Source organism: Anser brachyrhynchus (assembly GCF_964034855.1).
Source record: "Anser brachyrhynchus genome assembly, chromosome: 3".
Classification (NCBI taxonomy): domain Eukaryota; kingdom Metazoa; phylum Chordata; class Aves; order Anseriformes; family Anatidae; genus Anser; species Anser brachyrhynchus.
In genome coordinates this window covers 33662014-33684521 of record NC_137696.1, presented here as the reverse complement: position 1 = coordinate 33684521, position 22508 = coordinate 33662014, and the positions used below count along the sequence as shown (strand labels likewise).

Here is a 22508-nt window from a genome sequence, read left to right as displayed (position 1 = left end):
GAGAAGTGCCCCCGCGGTCGGGGGGGGGGGGGGGCAGCTGTCGCCTCCGGGCAGTGTTTTGGGAGGCTCTTGCCCCGAGCCCTGTGTGGTGGCGATGGGAGCGCTGTGCCGGACGGCTTGGGTGTCTGCTCGGGCTGGCGTGCTCGAGTGCAGGTCCCCTGCTGCGCAAAGCTCACCTGAAGCGTCAGTAAAGCCCGCTTTCACGTCAGGACAAAACAGCAAAGGCACTGCTTGGGTCCCACTTGCGCGCCTTGAGACCTCTGAGGGGGAACGCAGCGCGCCCCAGCCGCGATCTCCTCATGCGCCCAGAGCCTCACCCCAAGCAAGCCCTGAGCGGACGGAGGCTGCCCCAGCCTTACGCCAGGAGGGGTTTCTTCATTCCTCTGGAAAATGTCAGCTAGGCGTGAAAGCCAGTATCTCCGGCACAGGACTCGGTGCACCTGCCTCCCAGAGAGCAGCTCTGCCCAGCGTGCGGGTATGTCCTGCACCAGCAGCCATCTCAGGATGGATTCGAGAAACGGGCCCATGAAAACGCCATGACAGTGATCCGCCTCACACCACCTCTCAGCACCTTGTAGAGGTACCCACGAGGGAGCTGAAACCATGCAGGGGGATGGTTAGGCCAGCTGATCTTGAAGGCCTTTTCCAACCTCAATGATGCTATGATTTCATGACATACTCGGTGGCCCAGGTGTCGCCTGCTTCCTTCTCACTGCACGTGCGATGTAAAGTGGAGGTTCGGGAGCTCCCCGCGCCCACAGCCCTGGGCAGCGGCGCCCCAAGCTGCGCAGTCAATGGGAAGTGTACTTCCTCTGTCCTGGTGCTTGCATAATTGCCAGTGTTGCTTCACAAATCCTGTAATCATCATTCTGCACTTGCACAATCTCAGCCAAATGAGTCTCATCCATTCCTCCATCTCGCAGACTGTGGCTGGCCAATTAGTCTGCACTAAATATTTAGAGCAAATGAAGATATGGAGCTGGTAAACTAAAACGCTTGCCTTGGGTCTCCTCGCCACACAACACAGTCACGGGGAGTAGTATGTCTGCAGGAGTGGAACGTCATGCAACTTCCTAAGAGCCCCAAGGCCAACACAGCGCTATGAAATCTCCCGTAGGACGCTACAATCATAAATGCTCAGGCTGTATCACCCACAGAGTGTTTCTTGTACTTGTTTTTCACCCTTTGCAGATGTTTTTCTGCAAGTACCCACTGCAATTCAGTAAGGAGGATTTCTGAGAAATCTAATTTTTCATGAAAACTTTTATTTCTAAGGACAGTTTTTGACTAGTTCCAACTTATGAACTGAACAGTTACTTCATATGAGTCTAAAAAGTCTTATGTATTAGGAATTTAAATTTTACTTTCTAGGACTTCAGTAAGACCTCTCTATATGTGTGAGGCAGAGCACTTACTGTGAGGAAGAAGCAGAGCTAGACTACCTTTAGGAGTAAGGCCTATTCCAAACATTCAGGTCAGTAATGGAAGGAGACGTGCAGAGAAGATCCAATAAACTATGGGAAGTCTGTGAGGAAAGAAATCAATGGAAATCCCATAGTTGACCATGCAGCTAGATGACAGAAGATAAATATGTATTGGAAAGCAATTTCTGGGGTATACAAACTTCTGGAAATGAGAACATGGGATGAGACCACGTAGAATCAGAATGTCCTTCGTGTGAATTAGCAGCAGTGGGGAAAAGAGATGGAACCAGGCCTTTGTAAGCAGAAAAAAAAAAAAAAGAAAAAGAAACAACAACAACAACAAACAAAACAAACAAAACAAAAACCTATTTGGTCTATGGAACCAGGGAGTAAGTGTTAACCTGGCTAAACTCAACAACTTTTATAAAGATAAATCTGTCCACCTGAATTATTAACATATCTCTAAATTCATCTCTAAATTTACACAAAATTGTTATATTCGTCAATTGTGCTGCCACTGTCTGTTGTGAGTACACTCCAGCATTTCTCCATCCAGATCCTCTTGGTGATCCTGCTAGATAAACCACTATGTCTCACTTTGCCACCAAAATGTCATACGCCACTAATGGTGACATCTCACCACAGAGGTGAATGTCTTCCCACGGTGGGTGAAAAGGCTTCATGAACGAAGCCAGTATTTGAAGAAGCATCCCAGAAAATGCCAGGTCCCAGCAGTAGCTCCAAATGATACGTGAGTAACGCTCATATTAGTCCCACAAAAGTCAATTGGAGGATGCACTTTTTTAGGCATGTCTGTGTTTGCAAGATTGGAGCCATGGTTTAAGATTCTCTACAATACTTACAGGCTTACAAGAAATGTAAAGTCTTCGTGAAAGTCAGTAGAAAGGGCAATGTCATCTGAATGTCCTGTTTGCAGCCTATCATCTTTCAGACCAATCAATCTCTCATTTTCAAACAGAGCTCTCAGTGGTGTAAGCAGCAGAAGGTAATACCGGAATGGATGTAACACAAGCCCATATTTCAGTCTGAATGATCTATTGACATCATAAACGGTGAGAACACCATTTCTGCAATTTATGAATCAGATCATTAAGTTTTGCTTGTCTATCCAACATTAGGTAATGCAGAGATTGTTGTATAGAGCTATACAGAGGAAACATTACATATTTCTACTGTGCTAAAAATGGATAGGCAGTTCAATAGCTGCAGATACAATTCTTTTGGAATGTCAGCATCTATATCACCTCCGATTTTTTTTTCTTAATTTACAAGAGCAGAGATACTAATTTCCTCTCAGTTTAAAGAGTCCCAACTGCGTGCTTGCTTCCCTCATGACATTTTTCATGTATACGGTGACAGTCTCCATGCAGAAGGCACGCAGTCTATAAAATCAGAATAAAACAGGATGACACGTTTTAGGCCATCAGCTGTAGTCATCTGTTCAAGCACACTTGCTCTTTCCAGTACTTGTGGCAGTCCTTTTACTGGAATGGGACCAAAAGACACGAGCAGTGAAAACATCACTTGTTCTCTTCAGGGAGCAAACAAGTGTGCTCCGTTATATGTAAAGCCCCTGCACAGGTCTCTTGAATTATCTAATCTTACCCTGTTATGCTATTACAGTTTGTGATACCTTATTAGCCACCCTAAATGATTTCCTTCCACTTTGCATGGATGTAACTGAGATAGGAGTCAGTCATTAACTTTATGAAAGTGCCATTATATGTGTCTTACCAGCAGGGAAACAGTGGCACCAGGGCCAAAACTAGAGCCCATTGCTGAGAGTGAGATACAATGTTTTAAAAATAAATTTGGCACTGGACACTGGAAAGTGTCACAATCACTAGTCTACGTGCTTTTTCTTAATAACGTTAAGCTTTAAAGATGGTCAAAGAAAATATATCAGAGTAACCCTTTTCTCTGAAAAGACAGCTCCTTTGAGGTGAACACTTTCTGAAATCACGTGAATTCCATGAAGATGTTTCAGGAGAAGCAGAAAAATGTTCCAGCAGCTTCAAAGCATCCAGATTTTATAATTTTAGATCAAAACATTTCCATTTCTAAATAGTTACGGTTTCAATTTAAGTTATCATAATGTTAGAATATAGTGTAAGATAAATGAAAAAGTGACCTCATTAAACATTTCAATCATCCCCTTTTTTTTTTTTCCCAAAAGTTTTTAAAGGGATTTTAAAAATTTCAGGTTGCATTCCTAATTAGTGCCCAAACCATTCCTACGTGCTGCAAATCACAAGAGGAGGGCCCCAACAGGGAGAGCAAGGTTCTGCAAAGATCTCACGTATGGATTGATACAGTTGGTCTTCCCACAGTTTGAGAATCAGGAAGCAGAGACCCCGTGTTCCTCTCTCACTGTCTTCCATGCAAAGGCACTCATGAGATACTCAGCTCCTTGGATTTGTTTGCAGCTCCAAACGGCAGCATTTAAGTGACTATCAAATACACTATCCATCTAGAAGAAGCAGTGAAGATAATGGATCTCCTGTCAGAAGGAATGCCTCTTGACTAAAATCAAGGACAACTCAGCAGCAACGCTAATGAACGAATTCTTTTGTAAGAAGGGAGATAAAAGTGACCTTAAAGGGGATATTACATCATTCTAAGCAGTGTATTTAGGCAAGAGTTAAGATCCTAACACAGATGGTCTGGACACGGCACAGAAGCAGTGAGCTAGGGGTTGAGATGCCTCTTCAGACACCCGTTTCATCCTCTGAAAGGAAGAACTTCACTGGGTCAGTGTTCTGCAGAGAGTAGCTAGCTAAGCTACTGCCGACATCAGTTTCCACGTTATGGCCACCCACTCTCCTTTCCAGGTGAGCACCCCTTTGTGTTACATTAGCACCCAGTCAGCTGTTCGGGTGGTTTTCATTGCCTTAGATACCTCAAAATGACTAGGTACCATGGATCGGGACTGAGCTCTTCTGGTGCTATTCCCTATTCAGCAAAGTGGCCTGAACAGAATAAATCGCTTCTCAGCTATTTAGCACGGGGCTAAGTGTCAAAAGGAAGCAATTCCCTTCCTCAGGCTGACGTAGTGACAATTACTTGCGGTTCACCAGATATTTTGTTGGAAATAAAATCCATCTCACGGTGGGGTTTTTGTACATCTACAGTCACCACCATTGCCAGGCACAGAAGAGAGGACTAAGCAAATGAGCGCTTCCTCTAAGCACTTAGCATCCTCTTTTCATGCTACCTATATGATTCCATAATCACCATAGTATCGGAGCATCCCTTTCACTGTTGCTAAGAAATATACACCTCTGACTCATTCCAGTGCTCAAAACTGAGTAGTCTAGCATGGCTATTATGTACCACAGTGTACCAAAAAGGAGAATGAACCAAGGTCTTGAACCTTGTCTCCATGCTAAAGACCAGAAAAAGTATTCTTGTTACGTGAATGGGACAGGATTTATGTAGGGAATACTGACTCCTTCCATGGCTTGTAATGTCTAGTGTCATGTGGAGGTAAAGAATGGTGGTGGATGGGATATTGGGAAGTGGGGCTGGATGGCAGAGAAGGGGAGAATTGAATGGAAAGGTGGGGAACCTTGCAGTCACCCCACTCAGTCCTACTCTAGGAGCTGAACCTGCCCTGTGCTGGGAGGGAAAAAGTAAGTCCTTCCCTGGCAGTCCTCTTCCACAACTTGTCATGTAATTTGGCATGTGGAGAATGCTGAAAGGAATCCAAAATAGATCTGAGGACAGAAATCCAGAGTTGGGGGAATCTAACATACTATATGTAAGCTGTTTGCTGTGAAGCATGCCTGCAACAGCAGAGTATCAGAGAGCAAAGAGAAACTCTAAGTGCTAATAGCTTATAAGATGCTAATGGCTTCATAGGGCTGGAAGAGAAGAGAGCGCTAGAAATTTTCTCAGGAAGGGTTATGTATATCCTGACAGGAAATGGAGGGAAAATAGAAGAGGAGACACTTGTCGTTTTCTTCTTAGGTGTTTGTTGTAATCAATGTGAAGCCATCCTTTCTGAAGATTCTCTCATCACGCTGGCAGAAACTTCACCTTCCAAGTATTTCAGCAAGTGGTAGTAACACCTCTCCCAGTACAAGAGAGAGAGCAGGGCCTGGCAATCACAGAGTTCCCTTTAGTCATTTCAGTAGTGCTGTTGTTGCAGTGGTAACTACAAGCACCCAAAGAACCTCTAAGATCTATGAAAAATATGTCTCTGTTAGAAACACTGCTTTGCAGAAAATATTTAATAATGTATGGTTAAGATTGCTCACTTGTTTCCATAAAGTCGAGTTCAGCATATTTCAAACCTCTGACAAACCAGAAAATACAGAGCATAATAGAGCAGTATGAACTCCAATCTTTATAGCAATGCCTCAACATATCTGCAATGGAAATAATTCACTGTTCCAGTAAGCATCTTTCTGAGAACAAAGTATATAACTGTTATGGCACAGGCACACCTTCCCTGTGGGAAAGCGCACTGCATTTACACTGACACTTCCTTTACATATATACACTAACCCAATTTCTTAGAAATAATTCTGTAATAATTAAACTTTCTCTTTCCTGCTAGACACCAGGTAACAATCTATGGTCCCATATATATTATTAAGCCCACAGAATATTTTTCCTACTTTGCCCGAGTGGCAGTGCCTAAAATGTCCCTGTGTCCCAGTGCTGACAACGTACAGAGCTCAGCAGCGAGAGGCAGACGGTGGTTATCTTAGGGAGTATATGTACATGTTGGTTTTTTGTTCCCACCCACAGAAGTGATGAGCGCTGTGGGGCTGGGGCTCCAGCTGCGAAGCATGGCCTCCCATATATCCTGCTAGCACAGTTTACCCAGTCTGCTACTATTTGACACAGCAGCACTGAGCTGAGTAAATACTGCCAGTTCCTCATCCCTGCTGCCAGCTCCCAGGAAGGAAAAATAAAGTTTGCCTGAAGGTTGACCTAAGCGCTGTGTTACCTGGCTTCCAAAACTCTGAATTTTGCTGAAGCTGATATTTTTTAATGGCCCTAGCTACTGTTAGGAAGTCCCAGCTCTGCTTTAATTAAGGGTTTTCGCCAATTAGTAAGAAGGGGAGATGTTTGTATGAAGGACCTGAAATTCGCTCTTTCCTTGATCCTCAAAATATGACTTATGCAGGCGTCTTTGCAATTTATTGGTCCATGATTCATGAACAAAAAGAGAAGCTGAAGTTACTGGAGTCCTGAGGTTTCTAGTAAGAACCAGATGTATGAGGGAAAGGCAGAGTGTTTTTTTTTTCCTTCAGTGTGTGGGGGCTGGTGGTTTGGTTTTCAACATTTTCTTGCTGACTGGCTCTTTTATACCAGGTGGGGTTTACCACTATTTTACTGTTTTCTTTAGTGCTTTTATGGGTTCTGTTTTCAAAGGCAGTCAGAAAACACTGAGCTAAGGATAAGTAAGAATATGCAGGAGTGCGCTGCGACCAAGTTCACCACCCATTAAATCACTATGGAAAGAGACAGTTGATGCTGGGCACAAACAAGAGAGATAAACCTGATCTAGATCTTACCTTGTAGCAATAGTTTGAAAAAAAATCAGTGCTGGTATGAGTCAGCCCAGTTGCATCAGCTTCATTGATGTCTCAATTTGGTCAGTGAAGGAATCTGAACAAAGAAGGTCTTGCCATTGAAATAAATTTGACACAGCCTTTGTGCTGTAGAGCAGTGCAAGAGATGGACAAAATGATTTCAGGCACAAACAACTCCAACACGCCCGAAAGGAAGATTTCTGTGGCAACCAGTAATTATGTGTGATTGGAACCAGACAAAATATTTTCAGAGAGCTGTTTTTTCCTGAGTCAAAATGAGCTTCTTTTAAAATGAACACATTCTTAAATGAAACTGAACATCTTCACATATGTTCCAAGTTGTGCCCCATTCCTCTCCCAAAAATAAGTAATATGATCATTCATTTGCTAGAGTGACTGCCAAAATGCTGGGAATAATGGCTGTAAATCTTCTGAATTTCAAGCTTGGTGAGTTGTTTTAGATTTGTCTGCTGGCTCCAGACAAATCACAGTTCCCTTACTGGTCATCTTGCTTCATGCAAACCGAGAAAACAGTAGAAAACTACTTAATGTTGTCAGACAGAGGAACTGTACTGCGTGTGCTGCCCTTTAGCTGGAAAAGATACAGAAGTTGCTGCTTCCTTGTGTGTGGATCTGTAGTGTCTTACTGACCATGAGAAACCCAGAGACAGACAGGAACTTAAGGACGTGAACATTTGCAGACATAACAGTCCACCCAGTAAAGGCATCAGAGAAAAGAAAAATAAGCCACCCTACACCTAACATAGTAACATTGCATAATTGTAAGTGATCTTAAGAAGTACTCCAAAATCACGGACAACTTTGAGTTAAAAAACTCATTTTAAGTCGGTTGAACTGCACGTGGCATAGATACGTGGAAGTCATTTCTGTGAGTTTATGAGCAATGGTGTTGCATTAACAAAAGGATGGTAGAATTACTGCTATCATCATTAATTTACTTCTTTTGCAGGCACAGTGAATCAGTCCTTTGCTACGTTGCACATTCCTTGAACGGCGATCTGTAGTAACCCAAACACCTTCAACCTCATTTGCATCATCTGTACAAATACCTACTTGCCTCCCAGGCAAATCCTAGGTTAGGGGCCTGATCCAGTGATACTTCCAAGAAAAGGGATGGAAAAGAGTTAAATGTAGAAGGCTCTAGCAGAACCAGAAAAGGAGTGTTCATGCTAATGACAGCTTTTGTGTAAGTGCCCTGCCACCTGTCTGACTGCCTGCAGGAAGCCAGCCTTTGTGCTCTGCTAGGGTATGCCTGAGAACATTTTAATGGGATATGGCCTGGTTTTTAAAGAGCCATCATTACAGGGGAAAACTTGGTTCAAAAAATTGCAGCCATGCTAGACTGCAAATTGAACAAAGCATTTCCAAACCTGACTGGGTCCATATGTGTATGTTATTCCTATACATGCACAGTAAGGTGTTTTTTTTTTTTTTTTTCAAGAATTATATTCTTCTATCTTATTGTTTGTATTAAGAATCTACAGAGGTTTATTCTTCCCCAAAATCTATGCTGTGGTGTTGTAATTCCATGAGTCCCACCTTACTTTGGTTTCATTAAAATTTCTGCCCTCGTGATTGTGAAGAAAAGGTGGAGATGGGAACTGTAAAGCTTCAAGCACTAGAAGAACTTTCAGCAGGTCTGAGGATTGAATTTTGGGGTCTGATTCTTCATTTCAAGTGTTTGGGGTTAGTGGCATGGTTACCCTCACGACTAGAAGGGTTGAAAAAAAGTGCCGTAATGCTCTCACAAGGGTTTGAGAGGATAGTTTCTATTATGCTTCCTTCCCCACCCCAAGACTAGTACTAAATTACATACATTGCTTCAGATTTCCAACATTTCCCAGTCTGGATTAATTTACATTTGGAGAGAGGGTGTGAATTAAACTGTTATAAAAGGCTTAGATGCAGTGCCAACTTGTTACTATGCTCTTTCAAGCATCGAATGCTTTTTCTATTAAGGAAGCTCTCAGAGAATTTCTTGCATCTGGAAATCTCTCTCATTGTACGTCTTATTTATAAATGGAGAAGCAGACATACACAAACAAATGCATTCATAGCAAAGCAACTCTTGGAGACTGCTGCAGCTGGAGGCTCTGTTGTATTGTGGTCTATAGTAAGGTGCTGCCTTCTTCGTGGAGATTTCAGTCTGAATAAAACCTAGCTGTTACAGGGGTGCAGAAAGCAAGAGAAAAGACTGAAGCAACAAGGACGAAAACAGAGGACAGAAGAGCACACACTGAACCGTTAGAGCCGACACAGTGAGAACTCGCAGCCTGCAGCCTGAATGGCACTTACAGGCCAAAGTGAGAAGATGGGCCTGACACCACTTCTTAATTCATTAGAAAGTGACTTCAGCTTGCATGCTTCATTTCACACACGCCACAGGCAGCATGCCTAGCCACGAGTATGAAAGCCCTCCTCATCTTCTGCTATCATTTTTTCCTGAATTCTCTTGTATAGCAAGTGCCTGCAGGCCTCCAGTTTCTGCCAAGCAATGTGATGTAATTCCTGTCCACTGCTGGTTGCAAACATCACACGTATACCACGTTTTCTAATTTAAACACTCAGGTATTGGATGAGGCTTTATCTGATTCAAATTTGGCTCTGTAAAGGATGGTCTCATTCTAGCTGCTGTTGATACTGGTATCAGGGCTGCGCTAGTCACTAAGGGTTTTGCTAGCAAATTGTATTCAAGGCCTGTTCAAATCCTCCCTTGGCAGCATTCAGAGAAACCTTTCCCTTATATATTATCTTAATCAATTAGCCTCTGCCAATTTTTGTAGGCCCTGTAACAATTACTCAGGGATCACACATTTCCCAGCGAGTGCAATTGCCATCCAGAACCATTATTGCCCAACACATCCTCCAGGCACTTCAGTATGTTCATCTATTTGTGACTAATAGCCTGTCCTAACTCTCAGCTCACTGCTACCTGCATAAGCATCTTCCTTCCTTCAAACTAGAGAATATGGGAAGGAGTTTAGGGCTGAGCACCTTTATCTCCACTCGGCTTCCAGAAGCAGAAGGGATTCAAAGCCTTGAGAGGGAATTGGTGCCTTTTTTTTTTTTTTCCTCTCTGTTGTTCACTCCTTTGAATCAACACCTAGAAGAGCTTTAGAGATTTTGTGTTCCCCTTTTACTGGATTTCTTCAGTCCACTGGGGGTATGTGGCTGGTATTGTGAGGTAGCTACAAAACACAGCTGTTCTCTCACATCACCAATACCAATGTCAGAGACAGCCTAAATGCTGCAGGCAAAGATCCTAGTCCTTTCCATCAGTTCTACATCTCGATTACTTTTCTCTCTGACTCTTTGCTGAGTGTGAAGACTGTAAGTATATGTATCAGCATGCAATTCCTAAAATGTAACTAATAGTTTTATGTTGCTTAATATATGAGATAGACGTGGACTGATGTGAACTGGAATGTAAAGAAATTATCAGGCAGCAGGTTTTAAATGAGCAGAAAACAATTGCTTTAGCACTGTATACTACTGTTGCGGAACTCATAGCCATCAGTTGTTGTGGCAGCAAAAATAGATAAATGGGCTTTAAAAGGTTGAAAAGATTTGTGGAGGGTGGTCCCATCCTTAGCTATTAAGTACAATTGTCCAAATGCAACTTTCAACTCAGTAAACTGCTAAACTTTGTTTGCCAAAAGCTGCCATAAAGTTCTAGGAGAAGAAACACGACAGGGAGAAACATTCCCTGAGCATCAGCTCTTGCACCCTGTTGATGATACAATGTCAATCTCACTGAACTTTGGAGTAGCACAAATGTTTTTGTATTTTGCTTTAAAATTCTGCATTTGGCTAATGCTTTGTATGGCGATTGATCTGTGTCGTACAGGAACTTATACATACTGATTCATGCATTTCTGGTGAATACGGCACTTGGAACCAACAGGATATTGTTGGACCCTAAACAGTGAAATATACGTAAGATTCTAATAATTAGGGGGTTTCCTAGTAAACACGTATTCTTCTCTGCCATAGCTCACAATATAGGAATCTTCCCTTACTTTTTATAAACATGTTAAATGGAAACTCAAAGGATGGGAATCTGTTCACACTGTGCTTGCAGTGCTTTTGAGTCTGTGATACAAAAAGGAGGCTGCAAGTGATAGAAAACACCGGTGTGCTGCTGTACCTCCTGACAAAACCTGCAGCAGATCTGGCTATTCTTGTCATCGTAAAATAGTCAATGAAAAAAAATATTACTCTGTCCAATGATATCCACCTATGAAGCCACACTGCAGCTAAGGTGAGAATTATTCTGCCAGATAATTTGGAATAAAAGTCTCAAATCCCAGTTCCTCTAGGAAGGAGACTGCATTTACTCCTGCTCAGCCTAGCAGGCTCAGAGCTCTCCCGAAGCAGAGAGGTTAAATTCACCACTCCAAGCAGTCCCACCCAGGAGACTGCCTTGAAGCTTTCAACAGGGAAAGGATTTAATTAACCAAATTCTCAGAATGTGATTTTCCTGGTATATTGCAATATTCAGTATAATAAACGACTGCCAAAATGTATGCTTTGTGATTCATGGTACTGGTTTGTTTAGACAACTTTTAAGATGATCCCTAAGTGCAGAAAGAGCTCAGGCACCAGAGGAGGAGGAGAGACTTCACTGAGCAGGTTTGAATGTCATAAATGCACAGTTATGGGTTAGTAATTGTATCACAGTTGACAGATGCTGCAGCAGCCATGTGACTAGAACATGACCTCATATTTCTGCTTTCTCCCCTCCTCCCCCAGTGATGAGGGCAGCGCTAGCACTTGAATAAGCAAAAGGCATTTACAGAAGGCTAGTTTGTGAATTACTTAAAGGAGAAACCTGAATTTGGACCCACAGATATACTACGTACGGACTATTAAGCAGCTTCTCAACAGTGGCAATTACGCAAAACTCTTTTATCCTCTTGGGAAGCACACTACAGTTGCTGTTAGGGTAAAAATATTGAATCATGAGTCACATGAGCTTAGATCATCACTTCCCAATGAAAAATCTGCAGGAGGGGCCATAGAGGGAAGAAATGCCTCAATGATCTGTTCACAGGATTACCACACAAACAATGAGGCTGCTGCAAGCTCAGATGTCCTCCAGGGATCTGTGGGAGGATACTGCAGCAATAAGGAGGTTGTCTCTGCCCTGCCTCTGCCCAAGAAGCGGCTCTAGATGCTCTGGCAAGATGATTTTACAGGAGGCATGTCAGAGCTTCTGACTTTTTTACAGGAGTCCTAGGGGCTAAGGACTTGCCAGAACAATGGAACAGCCTGGAATGGCATTTCATTTACTGGGGATTTTCCAAGGGTACTCAGTGTCCCCATAAACCTGCCCATTCCTTTTTGTGTAGACTTTGGATCATGCAAGTCCCAAAAGGGTTCTTGGAGGAAGAAACAAGATGCTCTCTAGACAGCTGAACACCACTCAGCATGAAGGGCAACCCACCCTGGAAATTTACATAGATGTAATCAGCCCTATAGGGATAATTTTCTATCATAGCACTGTTACACAGGAACCAAAGCTGGGGCTCCCTGAAAGTTAAAAGTTGTAAAAGTTAAATTAAAATCCCAGCTTTCATGCTGACCTCCTGGCATGTTACACCATGCATGAAATGACAATAGTAATTTCTTGCTGAGTTATCCCAATGGGAAGTGTTTTAAAAGTGCAGAGATTTTTGCATTTTTAGAGTTTTCTCACTAATAAATCTCCAACTTACAACTATTCCTAGAAAACAGACCTGAAACTTTTCAGTATGGTTTCAATGTGGTTAAATAGACAAAAAGATTTTTCTGTACAGTTACTCCTCTCTAGCCCTCTTTTATTTTGCATTATGTTGCTTATCTTCTCTTTGAATTGAAACATGTCACAGTTACTCTAATCTACCAACTGCAGTAGTAATACTTCAGATCAGTAAGATTCATTTCTTCTTAATGTTGACAGCGTATTGGACCAGGATGGAATTTCTCTGCTTTTGATAAAATGAGTTTCAGTTGTGTTTTGGTTTCAGATCCAGGAAAGCCTTTGCTTGAAAAGGTCTGACTGGATGTGGTAACCATTATTTTAATTATCACAGCTATAGTGTTAATGTTCCTGAAAGAGCCAGCAGCTCGTTGGCCTGTTGCTTGTGCCCTGCTTTGATGCTGACCTGTTAAATGACTTTGCTGAAACCTTCATATGATTCTTACCTTCCCTCCTCAGGTCTTGAGACCACCTCTGAGGGTTCTGGCTCTGCGATGCTGCAGGATATCAGGGGAGTATTTTGGTTTTGCTTTTGGGGGTCCTTTTTTCCTTTCTAAGCTTCCAGGGCAGAAAACCAGCTAGTTTCTTGTCTTTTTCTGTGTAGAGTGTTCAACTGACAGGTGCTACTGGCAAGGCCCTGGTGAAAAAGGTTGGAGGCCATGGGGTGTGGGCAGAGAAAGGGGCCTATGGTGACCTCCTGAGGCATGCACGCTGCTCCAGCCTCCCTCCGGTCTTTACAGCCTGTCAAGCCCATCTTCCTCCATTGTTGTGGCAGTTCCCCACGCCTTATGTTCGGCCTCGATATTTTCCTGGGGATCTGAAAGTGGTTGCTCTGACTACACATCAGTCATCCATGGCTATGTCATTACCTCCTGTCCCACCCCTGCCCAGGCTTTCATATCCACGGCTCTGAGATACTCTCAGCCAGCACTTTCAGTCAGGAAGCTTTTCAACGGCAGAGGGGAAGCCTGCCAGTCTAAAAGTGAAGATGTTCATCCATACTGGAGTGGATAACACCGGCTTCACTGTCCACCACCCGCCTCGGGCGCGGCCGCCATCTTGGAGCCGTGTAGCCGGGCACGGCGCCATCTTGTGGTGTCTGTGGGCTGGTGCCAGGACGGGCTGTGCCGCGGCCAGGCCCTGGAAACTGGGCTGGCTGCTGAGACCATTGCCCTCTCTGTTGTGAAAAGAAGTAAAAGCATTTCAAAGTGCTTCTCGATGCAGAAAGTGAGGGAACAACTGCGACAGCAGCCCCCCTCTGAAGCCTCTCTGCCCTTGGTGTGCGCCACATGGGCGCACGCCGCTGCACACACAGCAGCAGTGAGGAGAGCTGCCAGCCCAACAGGGGTGGCAGCTCCACCAAATCCCCAGCAGTGGGGTTTGTGGGTGTCCTCCTGAGCCCCAGCTCCGTCCCAGCATATCAGGAAGGACCTTTCCAGTGGAAACCACATCAGCCGCACAGGACTGCCTCTCACTAGCTGCTGAACAGGTAAAAATATTGTGGTGTTAAATAAGCATTATTCCTGTTCGGGGTGAGCCTTCACCTAACTCCTTTTATGTGAACATGGCTGAAAATACAGTTTCCACATTTCATCAATAATTAATATTCTCTAGTACATATTTTCACCTGTTGCCTGGCTTGCGATAATGTGTTTTCTAGTAAAAACTGAATTGCAAGTAAGCATTTGGGAAAAAAACTGACTGACCGGTTTCACCTAAAAAGGTGGTGATAGTGCTCTCACTCAGAAACTGGCAGAGAAAGTCAATTTATCCCCAGTTTTGAACTGGTCTCCCCTGCTGCCAGACAGAACCAACAGACAAGTGGCTCAGATAAACACTGCAGAGAAAGTTCACACACTTTTTGAGGGCTTACGTACTTTCCAAAGCTGGATTTGAACTGAAAGATGAGATGAGCCTGGTGTAGGGGTAAATAATAAAGTAGCAACATTCACTTTCAGGTTTGTCACCTGTCTTCCTTTAGGTAGTCCCCCTTTATCCATCTTCTCACTAAAACCTTTTAATAAGTGTTATTTAGACTTCAAATGTCTCATTTCATTGGATGAAAGGTTTTCAGAGAAGTACTCTGTATTCACAATGTTATGAACATGAACATCTACATTTCAGTGGGTATATGCTGTTCATTTAAGTGCCTGTAAATATTTGGAAATCTGCCTCTTAGTGTTCAGCTTTTTTTTTTTTTTTTTTTTCCTGTTAGTACTGTTAAATTAACTAGTTATCAAATAATTGCTATTATTTATTATAATGATGCTGGGGTGAAAGCATCAAGCAACCTAATGCATACTTTGCTGTTTTCACTTGACACTATTTAGAAATCACTTTTAATGGGGTAAAGCAGTCCAAGGCCTCTGTGTGAGCCCCACTTAAGCCATGGACATTCAGGAGTGACAAAAGCTCATTTTTACAAGTTAGCAATAAGGCCACGTGGCTTGAGTATAGACCACCTTTGTTTTTATTTGACTACACACCTGACCTTCTACAGCCAGTCAAGGAGGAAAACTTAATTTATTATACAAGGGTTTCAGGATATGCACCCTTGCAAGTGTTATGTCTTGCTGTAAATGAAATTTTATTCAGGGAGTAGATTAGATGACAGTATCATGGGCAATTTGTCTAGGGCTTTGCAATTTTCTCTTTTGACTTGAACCGGGAATTAAATTAAGCTGCTAAACTCTGCTTTTCTACTCACAATCTGCCTAATCAAAGCAGGAGATCCTCCTGAATATCTAAATGCCCAAGTTGCTGGTAGGAGTCCCTGATAGATTTCTCTTTTAAATTTAGCACAGCCCAGAATAGTAACTCTTACATAACATATACACAGCAAATGTGGGGCTTGCTATAATTTCAGTGATAGACTGCAGATTTCCTGCCTTGCAGAATAACAAAAGCAGACAGCATTTCAGTCATCCCTCATATAAAAAGCCTGAGCAAATAAGCTTGTTCTTATGAAGCACAGGATAATGTTTCCTTTAGGTATCAGAATATAGTTGACAAACAAGTGGACTGTGACAGATTCAAGCTCCAGTCGTATGTCCATGAGTGACACTGTGGCCTCTCTTTACTTCCAAACCTACAGGTGTGCTGGACCACCTGTTCCTGACGATAAAGAGGGACAGGAGACAAGAAATTAAACTCCACCGGGGACAGGCTATTGGGGTTGCTCAGGAAGTAGAGTACTCAGATAAATATGATCCCTGCTTATTCACAGCTAACTGTCTGTGGAACATACACTTTTCCATGCCTGTGCCACAGGTGGGAGATCCTGAACGAGTAAAGAACAGGAATTAGATTTTTCAGGCATAGCATGTTTGGCAGGAGATCTGACAGAAGGAATGAAATAGATGCCCATTTTCATCCCCCCCCGCCTTCTGCTTTCCATAGCTTGACGCTTCTCATAATAGGGAACCCCAGAGCAATTGCAGAGCCTACGCACTGTAGGGGTGTGTCCCAGATGAAGCAAAATCCCTTTCGTGTTTCAAGGGGTGAATCCAGGAAATACTGCGTCCTCTGAGTGGTGTCTGTCTCTTTCAGGCTGACACCTCTTGGGGGCTGTAGCTTGCTGAGCTGGGTAGGAGTCAACTGTTCTGGCAGGCCTGACTCCAGGGTACCCTGGCCTCCCAGGGTCACTCCAGTGCTGTTACACTGGAGGAAACAGCAAGGACCTTCACAGTGCTTAGTCAGATGGTGGTAGTCATGTGGGCTCTTGAACAGGATTTCTGGCTCACAGGGATCCACAGATACAGTGTCCTAGAACTGCTCGCATCCTGCATACAGAGTACAGGCTGGACTAGCATTTGGCCCTGTGTCATTTGATGAGATTATTTACACAGAGAATTTGCTTAGCTAGGAAACCTGGATGGAAGCAGAAACATGCCACAAAAGCAATTACCCCTATACTCGGAGTCTGAGATGAATCACACTGACCTATAGTCCCTGCCATTTCCTTTTTTTTTTAAAAAAAAAAAAAAAAAAAAACTTAACAGGAAAGGCACTAAAGCATTAGTCAGGTTAACCTTGATTTTGCAGTCGCCTTGTTAATTTTTTGTCTGCTAAGTATCCCTGCTGCTGATTCGGTAGATACCCTTTTCAGGCAGGTGTAAGTGAGGATGCAGACAAGGCAGTGTGATCTCAAAACCAATGGAAATGTACCAGTTTCGTTAGAGGGCTGATGTTGCACTGGTTTAACTGCGTGTCCATTCGAATCCTGCTTACCCTGATGGAGCTCCCCCTACTAGCACAGAACATGCACATACACAGATAGCTGCACTGTGCTTGAGCAGTGTCATGCTGTATTTTTAACTAAATCATTCAAATGCCTCAATGAATATTAGTTGTGGCATTTTTCTGTCCCCCAGACCTGCAGCAGTGCTCTGAACCTGCGCTCTTGCCTCTGTTAGGAACTAGCCTGTGACCATTTTCTCTGCTGATGCAGAAGGTTGGGGATAGAACATATGTGGAGTCTTCCTTTCAGCTTGCTTCCTGCAGACCTTGGATGTTCTTGATCCACAAAAGCAGAGGGCAGTGCTAACTGGAAAGGTAGTTTGAATGCAGGGCGTTGCTGTTCACAGCCATGAATGCACTCTTTCTGCTCCCTCAGTCCCAGAACTCCCAGATTCAGTGTCATTGCTGGTCAAAATATAATCTAAGGGGTAAAAAAAAAATATACAAGCAGCCTCTCTTTGTGTAGGCAATAGACTGGCAGTAAACCCCACGGTCAGGTGGGGAGGAAGACTCCAAAAAAGAAAAGTGATAGTTGTAGCCTTTCATGGGTATCTGAAAGTCTTGCTGTAGTTGAGGCTGTAGCTGCGTGTTTTTGGCAGAGAAGAATAGTTAGCTATTGGGGGTACTGGATCCCCTGCAGTTCATAGTCCCTGTCAAAAGAGGATGCCTTCCTTGAAGTTTAACTGTATTTCAAAGGAGAGCCATGGGCTTTAAATAGGAATTCCTGGGTTACTTTATTTGGTCAGTCCTTTGGAAGAAGTCAACCTAGAGTATCATAATTGATATTGTTGAATCCAGACTATTTGAGGCAAAGGTTTTGTCTTGCTAATAACAGTAGTGCCATTGACCTTCATGGGAGTTTAACCTACACTGTTGTAGAAGCAGCCACTGTGAAGTAGTGGAGTTTGTGTACATCTGCTGTGTGCGGGCTCCAGCAACAACTCCAGCGTGCCAGGGTCATACTCAGCGGGACTGTAGAAAGACAGTGATTTAGGATGTAAAATAGGCATTGAAGTGTGTAATCCCAATGTAAAGGTTTAATTAAAAAGAAAAAAAAAACACCACACCTTGATTAAAGGGGTTAGGTTAGAAGAAAGATTTAAACAGCCTTGTGGAAGACATTTAAATAATACATATACCTTTTATAAAACGTAATACTGGAGCTTAAGAAATACATAAAATATTTGGATTGAGGGTTTTGCCAAGAAACGTTGGAGAATTATTGGAGAATTTAATCAGGTTCTTGCTGGTGCTATAAATCTGTTCTTAGAATCGCTTTCAGTTCTGTCATATGTCTTAGCAGTGGTGAGATTAAACACCTTGGGGTACTCCCTCTAGGTTAAGGTCACCTTTATGCAGACAGCCACCAGAAGGCTCTACTTAGCAGCATCAGAACCGGACTTAAATAGTACATAAATTTGAGGTCTCCACGAGTTATTTTCACCCTCTCTGTATGAGAAGAAAAGCAAGTATTTCCTTTAATCCTGTGTGGCTTCTGTATTAAAATAAGCCTTGATATTTATCCCTGGCTATCTGGATTTAAACTGACATATACCGCACAGCTTCAAATACCAGAACATCTGAGTTACCAATGTGCTCTTTAACCCAGAGTGTTTATGTGCTTAATCACACCAAAGGACAGAAAAGTCATTATCCTCCCAGTGTTTGCAGTGGGTTCCTCCAAAAACCTAGGCAGTTTTGCTCACACTATTTCCTTTTGCTGTCGTGTTTGCACTGTTCCCCATTCTGAACTGAAAGACCATGAGAAGCAAGGTGAATATCACAAAGCAACACACCAAAGCTGTGCTAGCAACTTGCATAACTCCAGCTATACAAATTACAAATTGGGGTTTGCAAAATTTCATGAAAGGCAGATGGCTTTGTATGTATATAAGCAGATTTTCCCACTGACAGGGAAACATGCAGATTCCTAGGCCCTGATCCTAATACAACTGTCAAGGGTGGCCAAAGAGAAATGTCAGTAAATGAAAAGGCATCTGTATTTCTAGTTTATAAATATACATACCTTGATAATGCATGAGAACATTGCTTGTTAGTTACAACTCCAGTGGTGTTACTTCCAGTATGTACTATGCACATCGTATCACATAAACAAACCACTAACTTGTATCTCCTTGTGTCCCTGAGGAACCATATAAAATGCTTCTGCTCTGGTTGGGTGTAAATAATCAAACCAGTCTTTGCCTTCTACGCTATACTGGCCAACACAGCCAGTCACTGCACTGCTTGAAGATTGTTTGCAGCTCCCAAAGCTCTGCACCCAAAACTGGCCCTGGCAGATGCATTCATTGCATGGACTCCATGCTTTACAGGCGCCTCACAGATGAACTTCATTGGAGTCAACCAGAGAGGAAAAGAACGGTTGCTGAGGTCAAGGACTAGGGTCCAAAAATAACCAAAATGGTTAGGATTATGCACGCAGTCTTTGTCAAGTCAGGAGTTTCCTCAGGCAGTACTAATAATTATCAACTCCCTTTTTACACATCACACTAGGCTTCAGCTGTGCATTCTCTAATCGCTGGAAAAGAAATGTTAACTATGTGGGAGATGGTGTTCCACATACTCCCCGCTCCATGCCTTATCACCAGAGGAAGTGACTGAAGCTGGCATTTCAAAATCTGTTACAATTATTCTTAGACTGAGGTGGAAATACTATCTTGAGAAGACAAAATGCACATTTCTTGCATAGGTTCTTTTGGAAAATTCTGTTTGTTCCATTTACAATTCAAGGATTTTTGCTTTTGGAATTCTGGAAGCCTTTAAAAAAATTCAAAAAAGAGCACATTCAGTGGAAATACCAGTCTCATCAGAAAACAGATATTTTTAAACTAGAAGACATTTGTCCTCATCCAATTCTTACATTAGTGTCTGGCAGTGATTGAGGGCAATGAAGTAAGTAGCCAAATTTCTGTCCTTGCAAATTGAAGCAGGTAACTGCTACATTTGAAAAATTGCTACCATTTGAAAGGGACATGGCAGAGAAAAGTACAGGAAAATCAATGACAGTCTATAACTGGGTCCCAGGGCGTCTCTGTTTCTTGGGATATCCACAGATGGTATGTCCAGTGCGTATTTATAGGTAAGGTGGAAAGCAGTAACACTGGGAAGCCTCTGGTTTCTAAAACTGTACTTGTTCTCAGGATTTTTTGATTATCATGAGATCTGCATCTGCTTGTTATTAACTAATTATCTGATCCAGTTGCTTAGCAAAAATTTTGAAAGCAGGTGGTGCACTCACTCCCCTCACTTAAATTTTCACTGCAGTGTTTGACCATTTGTCTCCTTAGCATCTGCTGAAACTCTCACAGACTATCCAGTCTTCTGATTCAGGATTGTCACTGTTTTAAGACCTTCTGATTAAGCAGTTATTAAGAAGAAAAGAAAAGAACATGTACTTAAAAGTATAACACAGAGCTAGCGAGAAAACAGTGGCTTTAACCACAATGTGTGCCTTCGGTAGCAGCAGTCTGTTTGGCAGCATTTATGGAATTTCTCCATTTTTGTCTTTATCAAAAACCACAGTGCAATGAGCACTTCTGTGATAGTCAAGAGATGTCCCCTTACCCTGCAGTTTGAGCAAGCTGAGGTAAAGAACAGAAATTTTAGAAGTTATGTGCTGAGAGTGCAGTCTGCGAATGTACCCACAGAAAGGAAACGGGATATTTTTGGTCAGCTATGACTCCAGATTTATTGAACCACTTTATTTCATACAGAAATGATCTCTCTGGTACGGTCCTGAGGCTCTGCAGTGTTCAGAGGTAGTAGGACAGAAGAAGGGAGCAAAGCACAAACTGAATTGTAAAGAATATATATTAAAATGAAAGATGAAGGAAAAAAATAAACTGACAAACTGATACAAAGATAGGACTTCAGACTCAGTGCCTCCCTGAGACTGTTGCAACGTCTGCAGTGATAACCGCTATTGTTATAACACATTCCACAAAATACAGCTAAAAAGGGGCAGCCACCACTGCACTGTGTTTGTTTTTGTTTGTTTCTTCTTCCTTTCCCTTACACGGGATACTTCTTGAAGAACAGTATATGCACCCAAGCTGTGTTCAGGACCACAACATCTTTAGTGCTACAAAAATAATAGTTTCCTCACCCTTGCTAAGTCCAAATATTCAGAAATCATGGCTCAGATGACTCAGATTTCAAAATGATGACTGGCTTAAAACTCATATTGATATATTTTTATTTTTTTCCAAGCAAGTAAGAACCTCAAAGATCTTCAAATTGTCATCTGTTTTCTGGGCTTCATGTTCTGCTCTGGAGTTTTAGTAGGTATGAGAGCTCAAAGCTTGAAACGAAAGTGTAATCATGGAATCACATGACTAGTGGCTGTGATATGCAATAAAATCCTCAACAGCCAGCAGGACCGTTTTGATTTATATATTTGTAGGATGGAAAAAATAAATAAATTGGGCTTCCATAGCCTAGTGCTGAACAAGGATATAATGGATCTGATGCTCAGTTACTTGGTTCCTGCACTTCAGGCAAGAGGGGAACGACTGCAGGCAGGGAAGCAAAAGTATGTGAAGTTACGTTTGGATTCATACCCGGGAGTCCTGCAGGGGCCGCAACAACTCTTACTGTGAGCCAGAGCATCCTCAGGGCTAGAGTAATTTGTGCTCTGCTTCTTAAGGTCTTCTGAAGCAGAGACTATCCAAGGCTCAGTGCATACCAGCTGTGCTCCTGATCTCCTCTGTATGCTGGAGCTGTGGATGCCCCATCTCTGGAAGTGTTCAAGGCCAGGCTGGCTGGGGTTTTGAGCAGCCTGGTCTGGTGGGAGGTGTCCTTTGACATGGCAGAGGGTTGGAATTAGGTGATCTTTAAGGTCCCTTCCAACCCAAACCATTCTGTGATTCTATGAAATTTTGCATACAAGAGCTCAAATTTTTTAGCCCATATAAACATCTCTCATACACATGCACAAAGTATTTGGTTAAAGTGACATTATCTTTCATTTGAAAATTTGTAGTGAATCCAGAACATACTGATACTTTACTGTTTTGAGATAAATGAGCTTTGAATCAGGATCTGTTGTACAAATGAACAGATTTGGACACAGTTTAAATTATTTGATTAGGTTCTTTTTAAAGGAGTTTTTGGCATTTTAAGGAATGAAGCCTCAGAGCCCTGCCTGTTAGCTTTCTTATGCTGCAGCTGGTCTTTGTTATTGTTTCCTGCTTTGATGCAACTGCAGAAAAAAAACTACCAGTTTTAGACTCCATGCTGGGTTTGGGTTTGCTGTTTGTAAACAGCAAGAGGTCATCCTGGTCTGGTGCATGAGCTGTCATTCTGGGCAGCAACTGAGGTGCACATTAGTCCCCAGACTTCTGAGGAGTGTATGTTTCTCCTGGGAAGGTCTGTCTGTATGTTGGCACCCAAGTAGGGATGCCTTTAACAGTGCCAACTTATAAAAGAGTGTCAGGAAAATAATTACTTTAATGGGGACAGCTACTTTTAGATTCTCTGACCTTTATTGTGATACAC

The 22508-nt window shown here is 42.7% G+C and overlaps 1 protein-coding gene across 3 annotated transcripts in view; it reads left to right on the top strand.

Moving 5' to 3' along the window:
* Positions 1-17: 17 nt before the first annotated feature.
* TMEM247 (transmembrane protein 247) overlaps positions 18-22508 on the top strand; it is a 75307-nt gene continuing 52816 nt past the window's right edge. For 2 of the 3 annotated variants that reach the window (XR_013949666.1, XR_013949667.1), the window contains exon 1: positions 18-14241. The gene's annotated coding sequence lies outside the window, so the exon portion shown is untranslated. The remainder of the gene's footprint in view (positions 14242-22508) is intronic. The other variant, XR_013949668.1, reaches the window with a different exon arrangement.